Source organism: Poeciliopsis prolifica, unplaced genomic scaffold (assembly GCF_027474105.1).
Source record: "Poeciliopsis prolifica strain line A6 unplaced genomic scaffold, Auburn_PproV2 SCAFFOLD018, whole genome shotgun sequence".
In the NCBI taxonomy this organism is placed as follows: Eukaryota; Metazoa; Chordata; class Actinopteri; order Cyprinodontiformes; family Poeciliidae; genus Poeciliopsis; species Poeciliopsis prolifica.
The window spans coordinates 6,211-20,245 of record NW_026562393.1 but is presented as its reverse complement, the minus strand read 5'-3'; the positions used below and the strand labels follow the sequence as shown (position 1 = coordinate 20,245).

The following is a 14,035-nucleotide window of genomic DNA, read 5'->3' as shown; positions in this document are numbered from 1 at the left end:
GATAAGAACATGAAAAGGATAAAGCTACAGAAACGATGCTAAATCTCCTTGTGCTGTGTTTTGATATAGAATCTCTTCCCTTTGCTTAAGCGTTTTGAAGTTGCTTGTTTGATTTATCCCTGTGTGTCCTTCGTGTGCCGTGAAGTCCAAATCCCTTTCTTACCGCCACCAACTAATTTTAGACTGTTCAAGTAGCAGCTACTGTTTCTGCAGAAACGCGAATCCAGTGCTTGCAGGAAGTAATCTGGAGCTGCATGTAGAACTAAAGAGGCTTCAGTCTGTTGGTCCAGACATGAAAATATAGGAAACGTTCTCAAAAGATATATGATATATGATTATTCTATTAGTCTCTTATAGAATAAGAGGTCCCAGCACGCTGTTTACATTAGTTTCAGGTTTGGACCCCGTGTTTCTCAATACCAGGCCTGAGGGATCACTGCCTGCGTGTTTCAGGTCCTTCCCTTTTGCCACACACCTGGTTGAATAAGTAGGTCACTAACAGGCTTCTGCACCACTTAATGGCATGCAGTCATTTAATCAGGTGTTCTAAAACAGAGACACATCTAACATACAAAGGGCTGTAGTCCCCGAGGACTGAACTGAGAAACTGGACTAGACCGTTGCAATATGTTGTTTCTGTTCTTGTTTATCTATTCTGCAGTTGTTGCTGTATTTGGGATCATTGTCCGAGTTTGGGCAAGCTTCACGTTTCAGACAGACAGCCTCACATTTGACTCTAGAGTTGTTTGGTTGTGGTTCTTGGTCAATTCAAAGATAGGAACACTTAGAAAAAAGCCCATTCATTACACCTCAACCATCACTATCAAGGTTTTCTTTCAATGTGGTTCTATGCGTTGTGACCAAACTTCTCTACTTTTGATCTCATCTGCCCAAAGGTCGTTGTACCTTGAGTCTTGCTTCACAGTAAATGATCTTACTAAGTAATTTTATACAAGTTTTAGTCTTTCCCTGATTGTTCTGTCATAAATTTCAACAATTAAAATGCTGACAAAGTGATCCACTCTGTAATCCACAAAGTGTGCTGGAATGTCAACTTGACAGAAAATGTAAAGACTCTTCTTTTTATTTTATTCTGAACAATTCATATGCTGTTGGTTGTTAGCAGCCAGATCATAGGATCTGTTGAGAACCAGGTGACCTGATTCGGTGGCTGGATACGATTCAGATATAGAACTTTGGCTTAAACCCTTTTTGACCCTCATGTGCAAAGAGATTAGAGCTGCCATTGTGGCAAAATATTTTTTGTTGTTTGTCAGCTCACAGTGAGTTATTCTGGGAAGACATGGCGATGCTGGAACATAACGCTACAGTTATTGGCCTGGTTAAGTCGGAGTCTGGAGGACGAACAGTCCTCAGTTATGTCAGGTGTATAACACCTGTGCTGCATGCAAACATAAAAGAACCTCATTCACACTGAAGGCAGGAACGAACACAACTCCACAGCTGATCCATGGATATGGAAACACTCATCTAGGTGTGAGGGCCTCTGATAATCCCTGAAGAAAAAACCTGGGTGTCCTCTAGATTTCAGTTTGGGACAGTCTGTGCTGCAGCCTCCTCAATAACTGACACTCCTCAATATCTGACCTTCCTTTAGCGGGTGAACCTCTGAGCAATGTTTCCGCCTCCTAAAAATACCCGTTAGCAGCAGCAACTCCCACCAGTCAGGTCGTCTTGTCAGTAGCTGTTCCAGCCTGGAGGATCCAGCCGCTGCAGACCTGAGGCTCATTTGACCAAAAGGACAAACCTCTTAGAACCTTTCCTCAGTCAGGGTTATAGTCCTTAAAGCGTCCTCGGTTTAACTGCTCTGCTTCAGACCTTCTCGTTCTCTTCGTATCAGTCAGAGAAACAAAAAAGTGATTTTCTTGGAGGTGATGCTGTTCTCAGACGCTCCTGGATTCTGACAGCAGTTCCTTCACTTCCGGACCAGCCTCTTTCTCTATCTTGATGCACAAACCTCTGGAGGACCCGGCAACCTCACCGCCACGCCGGTACCTCCACAGCAGAGCCCTGCTGATCCACTGCTGCCATCGGTACTATTCACACCATGTAAACTGGACGTGGAGCTCATCGTTTGAGACGGCTCTGCTGCAGACGCTCTGCCGAACATTCTCGTGAGGTTCCAGAGTTGCTCCACTTTTGTCTTTGCATTTTTACATAAAAACATATTTTTTTCGTAGAGTAACGACTGAAACTGAAAGTTCCATTCATAAATATTCATCGACCGATTAAAGGCGGATTTACCCTCTCGGGTCAGGAAGAATATTTTATTCCTTATTCTGACCTTATTCTAAATAGTTTCGGAGATGAGAGAGTTGCTTCCCGTCCCAGCGAGGCGGCAGCGGGAACGACTCCCCAGTCTTCCTTCCACCCCCTCTCACTCCTTCCCCATCACTTCCTTCTCCATCCACACTTCCAAGAAGTTTCCATTTTTTCGCGTGGTGAAATGCTGCAGGTAGGACAGCAGGGTCTTTGATTAACCGGACAGGTTTTATCCACATGTATTCTCCATCACAATGAGCCTTTTCTTAAAAAAGACATTCCCACCACATGATTGTGTGTTTATCTTTTCAGGTACGAAGCAGAGAATGCCTTCTTCTCCAGTCTAAAGCTCAATGACTTCAACATCATTGATACTCTGGGAGTTGGAGGCTTTGGAAGAGTTGAGCTGGTACATCTTGATGTCTATGTGTTTTTCTAGTTAATGCCAGTGATTCTCAGGAGCTCAGAAGTGTTTATGGCCTTAATTAAATATGTTGAGAGGTCAACATCCATCCATTGACCCATTGGCTATACCTGATTGTCCTTGCTCATTGTACATCCTGGATAGATCGCCAGTTAAGAGGTCAGTGTTCTAACAGAATAATGAACCAGAAACTATCTGTTCTACGCCAGTTTCTGAACAGTGATGAGTAAGTTTCAGACATGCTTCAAGGATAAGGAACCAGTTTAGACTTTGATACAAATTTTGGACCATTAATTATTTGTTGAGTCATTTTCAATTTAGACATAAGATGAACTGTTGTGTGATATTTGCGCTGTTTCTAGCAAAGTGTCAGCATCTGTAACTGGAAACCAGTCCAAATGTGGTTGAGTGGTCATACACCTGCAGTCCTGGACCAAAACAGGCTTAGGGATGTTCTGGGTTGGGTTGAGGGAAGCAGAGAGGATGGAGGGATGAGGCATTTGACGCACTGCGGCTCAAGGTGTTAGGTTTCTCTCGGACGGGAGGCGGGGTTTGAGGTGACTGTTGGTTAAAGGGAAAGCCCTACTGCGGGTTTGCCCAAAAACAGATTAGATTCCAGGCTTGGGGGGGAGGGCTGGGTCCTCCTGAAGTATTTTTAATCATCCAGAGTGTAAGAAGGTGAACTCTGACCTCCAGACTGCCTGTCTGACCCAAAATGGATTGCTAATGACATCACCGTAACTGAAAATCTGACTCTGCAGGTTCCCTTACTCCCTTTGCATCAGCATGGCCTTAAATCTTCAAGAAATGTTTCTATTTTGAGCTCTTCTCTGCCATCACAATATATATATTTTTTTTAGATATAAACAATAATAAATAATAAAAGACATTTTATACAACTAGTCAAAACACCTCTCTTTCTAATTAAAAAAAAAATTATTTAATTTCCAACATGTCAGTAAAACCAAAGTAAAGTGCATAGTTGGAGTTGTCTTTGCAGGGAACCTCTGAGTGGAAACCCGGCTCCAGTTTCCAGAGTTTTTCCGTTGGTGCTAGCATGATAGGGGCGTCACGGGTTGGGGTCAGAGCTCAGATATCCTGAAGTGGAGAATCCGTCCAGGAATAGGAATAGATTGTGTCATGACCTACAAGAAGACAGTGCAGTCTTAACAGCATTAACACTCCTCAGTAGAACCTGACACCCCAGAAGCACATTTCCTGAGTTTTTAACTTCATAACACTTATAAAGTTTCTAAAATAAACGGCAGTATAATCTAAAAGAATAATAATAATGATAATAAAAAAAGCAGGCCACATTCAACCAGAAGCAGAAATCAGAGAAGAACCACATGCAGGGAAAGTAAATAGATGTTCAGCTGGTCATTATCGCTTATTGCACAAAGCGGGGTAAAAAACCCCCCACAACTCTCTGCAGGTTGCCAGTTGTACTGTGATGCCACATAGCAAATATTTTGTAGTAATTGATCTTTCTTGCCCTGCTGCGTATACTGTCTTTATGTAGGTGCAGCTGAAGAACGAGGAGGCTAAAACATTCGCCATGAAGATTCTCAAGAAGCGTCACATCGTGGACACGAGGCAGCAGGAGCACATCCGTGCAGAGAAACATATCATGACCGACGCACACTCAGACTTCATTGTCAGGTCAGAAAACTGCGTTTTTATGATTCGTAAAATAATTCATGTAAAAAAGACAAAAGTAAAGCACACTGGTTTCGGCTTTAAAAAACTTGACATGACTACGTTTATTTGTCCTGATGTAAATAAAGTTGCAGACATGTCAGGTTCTCTCTGTGACTCTATTCTTGGTGTTCAGGTTGTACCGGACGTTTAAAGACAGTAAATATTTATACATGCTGTTGGAGGCATGTCTGGGTGGAGAGCTGTGGACCATCCTGAGAGACAGGTACGCTGCTCACCAAGATGATACCTGAGTGACTAAAGATTTCTTTAACTTCACTGTCATCACAATTATTACTCACTAATTAAAATAAATTATTTAATACGTTTGTACTTCTTGAGCATAAGATCATTCACTTATTTATGTTGAGAAAATGTTCTCTAATGCTTTTGTAATGACACATGGTGCATAATTATTATTTGAGAGCGCATTAGATTGATCTTTAGTATTGATATCGGTGTTAGATTAGTTCAGCTTATTTACAATTACTCTATGAATTACAGAGCAAATGCGGGAAAAATAATTAAAAAATTTGTTTTGTCTTTTTTTGGATAATATTACAATTTATAGTGAAAATGTATATTTAAAATCCATGAATACTTGAGAATGTCTCTAAATGTCTAGAAGTGCCTGTTGTAATGATTCAAACACCACATATACCTTAATATAAATTAATAAGCACAGTAGAAGCTATCTTGTTGCTACCACAGAAGCTAATAGTCTATTTTACCTCTGCTACAGGGAGTACAACCAATCAGCAGAAAAAATAAATACAATTATGTGTGTATATATATATATAATAATAGCACCCCTGAAATAGGCGTTTTTTTCAGCAAATAATTTGGAGTAATGTTCCACAAAAAAAAAAAAAATCCACAAATATTTGAATTCAGAAGTTCTGAACCACAAATAGGCAGGATCTACTGAAACAAAATTATTACAAATGTCATTAACTTATTTGAACTTTGAAGAAACAGAACAAGACATATTCTTCACATATTGGGTCTTTATTATGCAATCTTATAATTATGTTTGTATTTTAAATTAATCTTTGAATGTGTTGACGAAGAATTTGATTGGTATAAAAATGTCTCCAAATTCCAAACACATTCATAATTTTCTGTATCTCTGTTGGTTGCAGAGGTTCGTTTGATGACTCCACCACTAGGTTCTACACTGGCTGCGTGGTTGAAGCATTTGCTTACTTGCATGCTAAAGGCATCATCTACAGGGACCTGAAACCTGAGAACCTGATCCTGGACAGCCGAGGATATGCTAAGCTGGTACGTCCACCAGGTTCTGCCTGTGACTCATGTTCAAAAGCTCTGACCGCTTTTGGCGAATTAGCTGGATCTGTGAATCTAAATCTTTGTGTCCCAAGAAACTCCAATCATGTGACTACTGTTGCAGGAAACAAAATTACTATCCGCTTCCTTTGAATGAACTCCATGATAGTGTTCAACAAAAGAAAATAAAAAGCACTGTCTTTTTACAGGTGGATTTTGGTTTCGCAAAGAAGATTGGATTCTGTAAGAAAACATGGACGTTCTGTGGGACGCCGGAATACGTTGCTCCAGAGATCATTTTGAATAAGGGTCACGACGTGTCGGCCGACTACTGGTCTCTGGGATCCTGATGTATGAGCTGCTGACAGGCAGGTAGGGATTCCTACACCCGACGTCGTTAAAATATGAAATGACCAGTTCGGAGTCCGACGGTGTCTGTTTGCGTCTGCAGTCCTCCGTTCTCAGGTCCAGATCCAATGAAAACGTACAACGTCATACTGAGAGGCATCGACATGATTGAGTTCCCAAGAAGATCACCAAGAATGCTGCCAATCTCATCAAGAAGCTCTGCAGGTAGCATGGACTGTTTTCTAAAGCATAATTAACTAACTCCTACTCCAAATCAACTATTTAGTCATGTCTTCCTTGTGTCTGCAGGGATAGTCCATCGGAGAGACTAGGAAATCTGAAAAATGGAGTGAAGGACATCCAAAAGCACAAGTAAGAGAGCTAAATATTTTGTAAGTGAGCAAAACATTTGCTTTTGATTTTTGGAAATTAATTGAATGTTTGTGTGTTCAGGTGGTTTGAAGGATTCAACTGGGAAGGACTGAAGAAAGGAACACTAACTCCACCCATTACACCCAAGGTAGGTTAGGATGAAATCAATATCCACTTGGGTTGAAATCTTGATGTTCCGAATGAGCCTGTGTTTTTGGGAACTATTTTTTTCCTGGTCTTGAGTCGTACTTTTGTTTCCAGGTGTCCTCTCCAATAGACACCAGTAACTTTGACAGTTTTCCAGAAGATACAGACGAGCCGCCGCCCGATGACACCTCAGGATGGGATTATGACTTCTAAACTGAGTCTGCATCTTTGAGACGGTGTTAAAAGTTGAAGACCCTCCAGGTGAAGAAGCCAACTATGGCGGGTTTGTGCTCAATATGAACTGGGGGCCAAATGTAGTCAGAAGCACATGGAGACAGGTTCTCTGGAAGATCGAAGTGATGCAGCGGATCAGCTCTGTTCATTCAAGAAGAGTTGAACGACGAAGCAGCTCAGTGTCCAGAGCCGGGGGTTAGCCTCCCAGGGTTTACTTTTTTGATTCGCTTCTGGTTCTGGAAGTCACTGGACATGATGAACAGTTGAGCCAAATAGACGGCTGCTGAAATTATCTCGAAATCTGAGTTGTCGTTTAGGCTGCAGAGGAACTGTGAGGAAGTTCTTTCATCACATGGACCATAGAGGGCTTCTATGAACCCACTTTGTTACTGCAAATTAAGAGAACCGGCTGCAAATATAGTGATTCTTGAGTTTGTGTCAAAAAGTGCAGATTTCTAGCATCTCTTTCAGCTTTTAAAAATCCCACCAGAAAGCTCACAGAACTAGAATCACCGTCTGTTTCCTCTGAAATGTGAAAGATGTTATTCACATTAAATCTTCTCATCTGGAGATCTTTTTCCCTTCTAAATTCTTTATCAACAAGGTTGGGGTTATAAACGAGGCTTAGCTTGCTTTTCCTGGGAGGTGTAATTAGTTTAATTGAGCAACTCTAATAAATAAACAAATAAATGTTTTGAACACTGACATATTTTATTATTTTAATATTATTTTGTGGTTAAATTGCATTACTTTATCTATAATTGACATATTAAATTCAATAAATTGGAATTAAACATTCAGATTCAGAACATAGAATTTCTTACTCCCTAGAATTAGAAAAAATAATGAGCATTACTCAATCCAAGTAGAAAAGAAGTCAGATAAGCTGTACTCTTTATTGATGAGTTAAGCATTTTTGTTTTTCTATGTATGGCAAAAACTGACTGGATCAGATCTGATTTCACATCAGTTACAAGAGAGTGAAAATAACAACAAAAAATTATTATAATAATGAAATGATTATGTGAAACTGTTCTTACAAAAACTCCTTTCTTCATCATTGAAAGGTAGCTGAACGGAGATCAGAATGGTTTTCTAGGGCTCTGACACTTAAACTTGGTGCATCACGTGATTTTAATAGAATTCTGAAAATGTGTTTATTATTAACCTGCCAAAGTACAACACTGCCCAAAGTCTCTGAGCCTGTTTGTGCATTAACAAAACGTAGCTGAACAGTGAGTCCACATTCAGCTCTCTAACTGAGGGCCAGTTTATATACGATGCCTATAGTGGCAGGAATAACTTCCTTACAGCCACCTTGATGCCTTCAGTCAAAACTTCCTTTCTAAAGAGTAAAGAAATTTGAGGATGCAGTACAGGTTTCTGCATTGAGACTTCTCTCTTTGCTGGTTTTTACACAATGAATCTTTGAGTTGCAGCATGAAACTGATATTAGGTGTCTTGAGTATTCCAACATAAACAGGCAGTTCCACGTCTCTCTTCCTGTTCCGGTGGTTGTTTGGGAGGTATGCATGGTCAGTACATGTGTAAAATAGTTTGAAGCAATCTCTTTTGAGAATGCTTGCTCCTGTGGCAGTATCAATAATTTGAATCTTGCTCGTTCTGAAATCTACAGAATTTGACAAGCAGTCCTGTATGCATCACTCTTTACTCAGACAATTCCAGAAAGGAAGTCTAATGTCACACAAAGATCTCCTGTTTGTGAACAAATCTCTAAAATGTCCATGCTGCGCTTGAGATTATCTTACTATTAAAGAAAAGAAAACCACAGGTTGGTTCTCAAGCATTTCAGATGAATTACAGTTTTTGCTACCATCTGGTGGGTAAATGTTGCTATTGTAGATCTTTAATGGTGCTGAGAAAACTTTAAAATCAGTTTTTTTTTGCCCGTTGTGCCTCAATGTGATGTGTGGATTATGTGACAGCAACCAGCCCTCTCACTTCAAACTGAAATGAACTAAACTCTTGGAATCCTTCTTCCATTCTGTAGACACTTTAATCTACTTGGTTGGCTGTAGTTTTCACTTTGTGCCACTAGATATCCTTGTTTACAAAACGCTGTACCTTTAACTCGTATTGCTTCCTTACACAACTCAAGATTTCTCCTGCAGATTGAAATGAACTCTCTGAAATTGATCACAAATGATGATAAGGTTTGCTCTCTCTCTCTTTCTCTGTCTGATCAACTAGTTCCTAATTCATCCACTAAATAAACTCTACAGTTTTTTTTTTTTTAAAAGGAAAGTCAAACACAATCCCACTTCAAATGAGACGAGGACTGAAAGTCAACTTTCTTCATTAAGCCTGAGATCATGGTTGAAAAATCTGTGGCTACAGCAAAATAAGCGATTACGTGCAGGAGCTTTGCATGCTAACAAAGTTTATTTGAAATAGTTTCAACAATTGTGCAATTTGATGTTCCGTTCCTCAATTGAGGATATCTGATCTCTGTATTTTGTGCTGTTTTTAAGAGTGAACACTGTATGTATTTTGTATGAAGCTTTTGTATCATCAGTCAGACTTTACTGCAACATTTTTGTAAATCAAACAGCGGCGTGACGTCTCTGCATGATGACAGTGGTAACGGTGCGTGGTTTGCAACACCAGAGGATGTGGTAGAGGTCAATCAGTACAATCAAAATGTTGCGACTTTTATTTTTTTCATAAAAGTCAACTATAATAGATGGGTTCCTTTTATGTGGTTTCAGTCAGCCAGCATGAGGTTTTAGAGGCACTGACACAATAAAACCACATGTTCCTCAATGTCAGTGAGGATATGCTGAAACATTAAAGTTTAGCTTGGGACCACAAGAAAAAAATTTGTATATTTAAGTGAAGGTATTTTGTGCTTATTGGTGATTTATTTGTATATTTAAGAAATATGTTCCTATAGTTTCAATATATTTAAGCATGATTTGTTGATACTTGTATCTTACAATTGTGTTTTAAAAATAAAAGGTTCCAGAATAAACTAAAGCCAATTCTTATTTCTCAACAAAGTCAAATCATATTCATAATTCATATTAACAAGTGAACAGAAAACAGTTAAAATCTGCAGAATTTAAATATTGAGTGAAGCATCACTTCATAAGCTAGCCACTTGGTAAGCAGCTGATCTGCAGTGAACTGAACGTAGTATTAATTCTCCAAGACTAGCAGTCACAACATAGCATGCAAACAGGACCACCTGGAGTTTCTCATTATTGAGTTATCACTACAAAGAAGCACAAATCAGATGTTCAGAACTGTTAAGCACGTAAAAGATTTGAAGACAGAATGCATGTCTGGAATCAGTACATCAAAGATCAGTTTTACTCACCATATAACCAACTGAAAAACGAATCTACAATTTCCATTTAGATTAATATGTAAATTATCCATCGATGTGTTTGCAAATGTACAATTTTTGCCATTATTGGGGCCTGCCAGAGCATTGCATTTTTCACATCAGGTAATTCCTGTTTTGGGCAATATAGGACTAGTTTAACCCAACCACTGTTAAATAAGTTTAGTGTGGCCCTTTAAAATAAGATAAAATATTTCAAGCTAAATATCCCTCTTCTATCTTAATATTAGCCTTTTCCATAAAATAAGCATTTTAGCTATTTCCTTCTCTCAGGTCAGTGAGCCAATGCATTAACATTAGCAAATATATTAGCATTCCATTGCATAAGGAACCGTAACATTTCATTGCCCTCCCCCCCAAAACATTTTAGCTATTATTTTTTATTAATTAAGGGAATGGAGCAAGTCAAAGTAAGACAACATGCTAGTTATACCTCACGTGCCACTGACAGCATTTAGGCTAACATATAAGCATCTTGGTTAAATACAAATTTTAGCACACTGAATTGAATAAGTCCATGTTAGTCAACATGGTTGTAATTCTTCACAATGAATATATAACATGGAGAATAAATCAGATTTTTACTTTTGTGTTGATTGTCTGTTTTATATTTACCACCAGTGAATAAAAACCCCCAAAACAAATAAAAGAAACATTTCCACTTTTTTACAAAATTCACCATCTGCATAATTCTTAATTTAAAAAGAGCAGAGAAAATGTTATGTTTTTATTAACATTTGCTAGGAGATGAGCGCGCTTTCTGGTAACCAAGTGCCACGAAGTAAACATTAAATTTTTACCTTTACAAAATTTACCAATTATAAATTTTTGTGTCTAAACAGAAAAGCAGTACTTCAAAATAACTTATGGTTTAGAAACAATAATTCTTGATATTGATTTGGTGTAAAGAGATGAGTGCCTTTTTTCTGGTAACGAAATGACACGAAGCATATGTAGATGATTTTTACTTCTCTGTTGAATCCCTGTTTTATAATATATTTACCACAATTGACAAAAAAAAAAAAAAAAAACATTTTCACTTTTCTTCAAAATTTCCCAACAGTACAATTCGTAAGTAGCATGAGATAATAAGTATTTCAAAAGAGCAGAAGAAACGTGTGTTTTTTTTAAAATGACAATGTTTGCTGTTAATCTGTTGCTAAGACATGAGCGCATTTTCTGGTGCCACGACATAAATAGAATATACCTTATTGATAACCAAGGTCAAATTGCTATTATGTTATTAATAAAAAGTTTGTAGTATATGTATATAAGAGTGACAAGTTCATGACGACTAGATATAAATTAATAAATAACATGTGAAATGTCTCAATACTCTATTAAAATATAAGTGATTTTGAAATACTACTTATCTTCTAAGACACAAGAACGTTACAGTAGGTAAATATAACAGTAAAAGAAACTGTTTCAATTTGTTGCAAGAAAACTCATCTCTTAGCAACAGCTCGTAAACATATTTGTTGAAAAAATATAGGAATTTTTCCGCAATTTTAAAATTTTAAAACACTAATTATTAATAAAATACAAGTGCTTTTTAATTCTACTTAAATGCTTAGACACAAGAGCTTTACAGTAAGAAAATTTTACAAAAAAACACAAACGTTAACTTCGTTTCAATTCGTTACCAAAAAGCATGCTCGTCTCCTAGCAACAGCTTGTAAACAAAGGCCTTTTGTGAAAATATCTAGGAATTCTTCTGCTATTTTGAAATGTCTGAATGCTCTAATTATTTAAAAAATATAATTGCTTTTGAAGTACTCCTGAAATTCTTAGACACAAGAGCATCACTGTACATGAATTTCAGCAGAAAAGGAAACGTTTACTTTGTTTCAATTCATTACCAGAAATTACGATAGTCCCCTAGCAACAGCGCGTCAACAAATAACGCTTATTGTTCAAAGAACATTGGAATTCTTACGCTAATTTAAAATGTCTAAAGACTCTAATTTATAAAATATAAGTGCTTTTGAAGTACTCCTTAAATGCTTAGATACAAGAGCTTCAAAGTACGTAAATCTTACGGGAAAAAAATGTTCTGTTTCAATTCGTTACAAGAAAACAAGCTTGTTTCTTAGCAACACCTCGTCAACAAATATTGGTTATTGATGAAAGAACATTGGAATTCTTTTGCTATTTTAAAATGTGTCAACACTGTAGTTTATTATAAAATATAAGCGCTTTTGAAGTACTCCTTAAAAGCTAAGATAAAAGAACAGTACATAAATTTTAGAAAAAAAAAAAACGTTAATTTCGTTTCAATTCGTTACCAAAAAAGCATGTTCGTCTCTTAGCAACAGCTCGTAAACAAAGGCCTTTTGTGAAAATATCTAGGAATTCTTCCGCTATTATGAAATGTTTGAATGCTCTATTTATAAAACATAAGTGCTTTTGAAGTATTCCTTAAATGCTTAAATACAAGAGCTTCACAGTACGTAAATTTTACAAAAAAAATAATAAAACGTTAACTTTGTTTCAATTTGTTACAAGAAAAAGGCTCGTTTCTTAGCAACACCTCGTCAACAAATAATGGTTATTGATGAAAGAACATTGGAATTCTTTAGCTATTTTAAAATGTGTCAACACTGTAGTTTATTATAAAATATAAGCGCTTTTGAAGTACTCCTTAAAAGCTAAGATAAAAGAACAGTACATAAATTTTAGAAAAAACAAACAAACTTTAACTTCGTTTCAATTCGTTACCAAAAAGCATGTTCGTCTCTTAGCAACAGCTCGTAAACAAAGGCCTTTTGTGAAAATATCTAGGAATTCTTCCGCTATTTTGAAATATCTGAATGCTCTAATTATTTATAAAATATAAGTGCTTTTGAAGTATTCCTTAAATGCTTAGATACTAGAGCTTCACAGTACGTAAATTTTACGGAAAAAGAAATAAAACGTTAACTTTGTTTCAATTCGTTACAAGAAAACAGGCTCGTTTCTTAGCAACACCTCGTCAACAAATAATGGTTATTGATGAAAGAACATTGGAATTCTCTAGCTATTTTAAAATGTGTCAATGTAACCCAGGTTAAAATAGCCTTCATTCGAATTAACTAATTACTATTTCATAATAAATAATTATAAAATGCGTAAATAGGAAAGAATAAATAGGGCAAAATAGTTTCAAATAAATAAATAATAATAAAAGAATAAAATAAAAGTTACAGACAGTGTAATTTATATTCATGTATTTTATTTTGTTTTATTTGAAACTGTGTGAAGTTCATTTATTTTGTCAGCAGTTAGAACGGTCAAGTGTAAGAAAAAAGTATCTTATTCTGAAGGGTCACATGGCTGTGTAGTCAAGGTGACTAGCCCCATCCCTGCGCTAGGGGAAGGGAGCGAGACAGACCGAGAGAGAGAGAGACAGACCGAGAGAGAGAGACAGACCGAGAGAGAGAGAGACAGACCGAGAGAGAGAGACAGACCGAGAGAGAGAGAGACAGACCGAGAGAGAGAGACAGACCGAGAGAGAGAGAGACAGACCGAGAGAGAGAGAGACAGACCGAGAGAGAGAGAGACAGACCGAGAGAGAGAGAGACAGACCGAGAGAGAGAGAGACAGACCGAGAGAGAGAGCGAAGGAGTGAAGAGTCGTGCCAAGCTAAGGGAGATCAAAGCGAACCGCCGATTAGCAAGGCTACGAACAGCTGGAAACTTTTTCCTCATTTTTGGAGGAGGAGTTTTTTTTTAAGAGTGTTGTCTGTTGGACTTGGTGAGTGAAAGACTGTATTTTATTTCTGTGATAAATGTTATTTGTGAAGTTAATCTATTGACTGAAACGGAAAAAACGGAGCAACGTATTTCCGTTAGTATACGTTGGAAGCCGTTGATGTAACAAATGAGCCGAGTTGG

At 37.5% G+C, this 14,035-nt stretch overlaps 1 pseudogene; it reads left to right on the top strand.

The window, feature by feature from the left end:
- LOC129368133 (cGMP-dependent protein kinase 1-like) overlaps positions 1-7,498 on the top strand; it is a 35,752-nt pseudogene extending 28,254 nt beyond the window's left edge.
- The last annotated feature ends 6,537 nt before the right edge of the window (positions 7,499-14,035 follow it).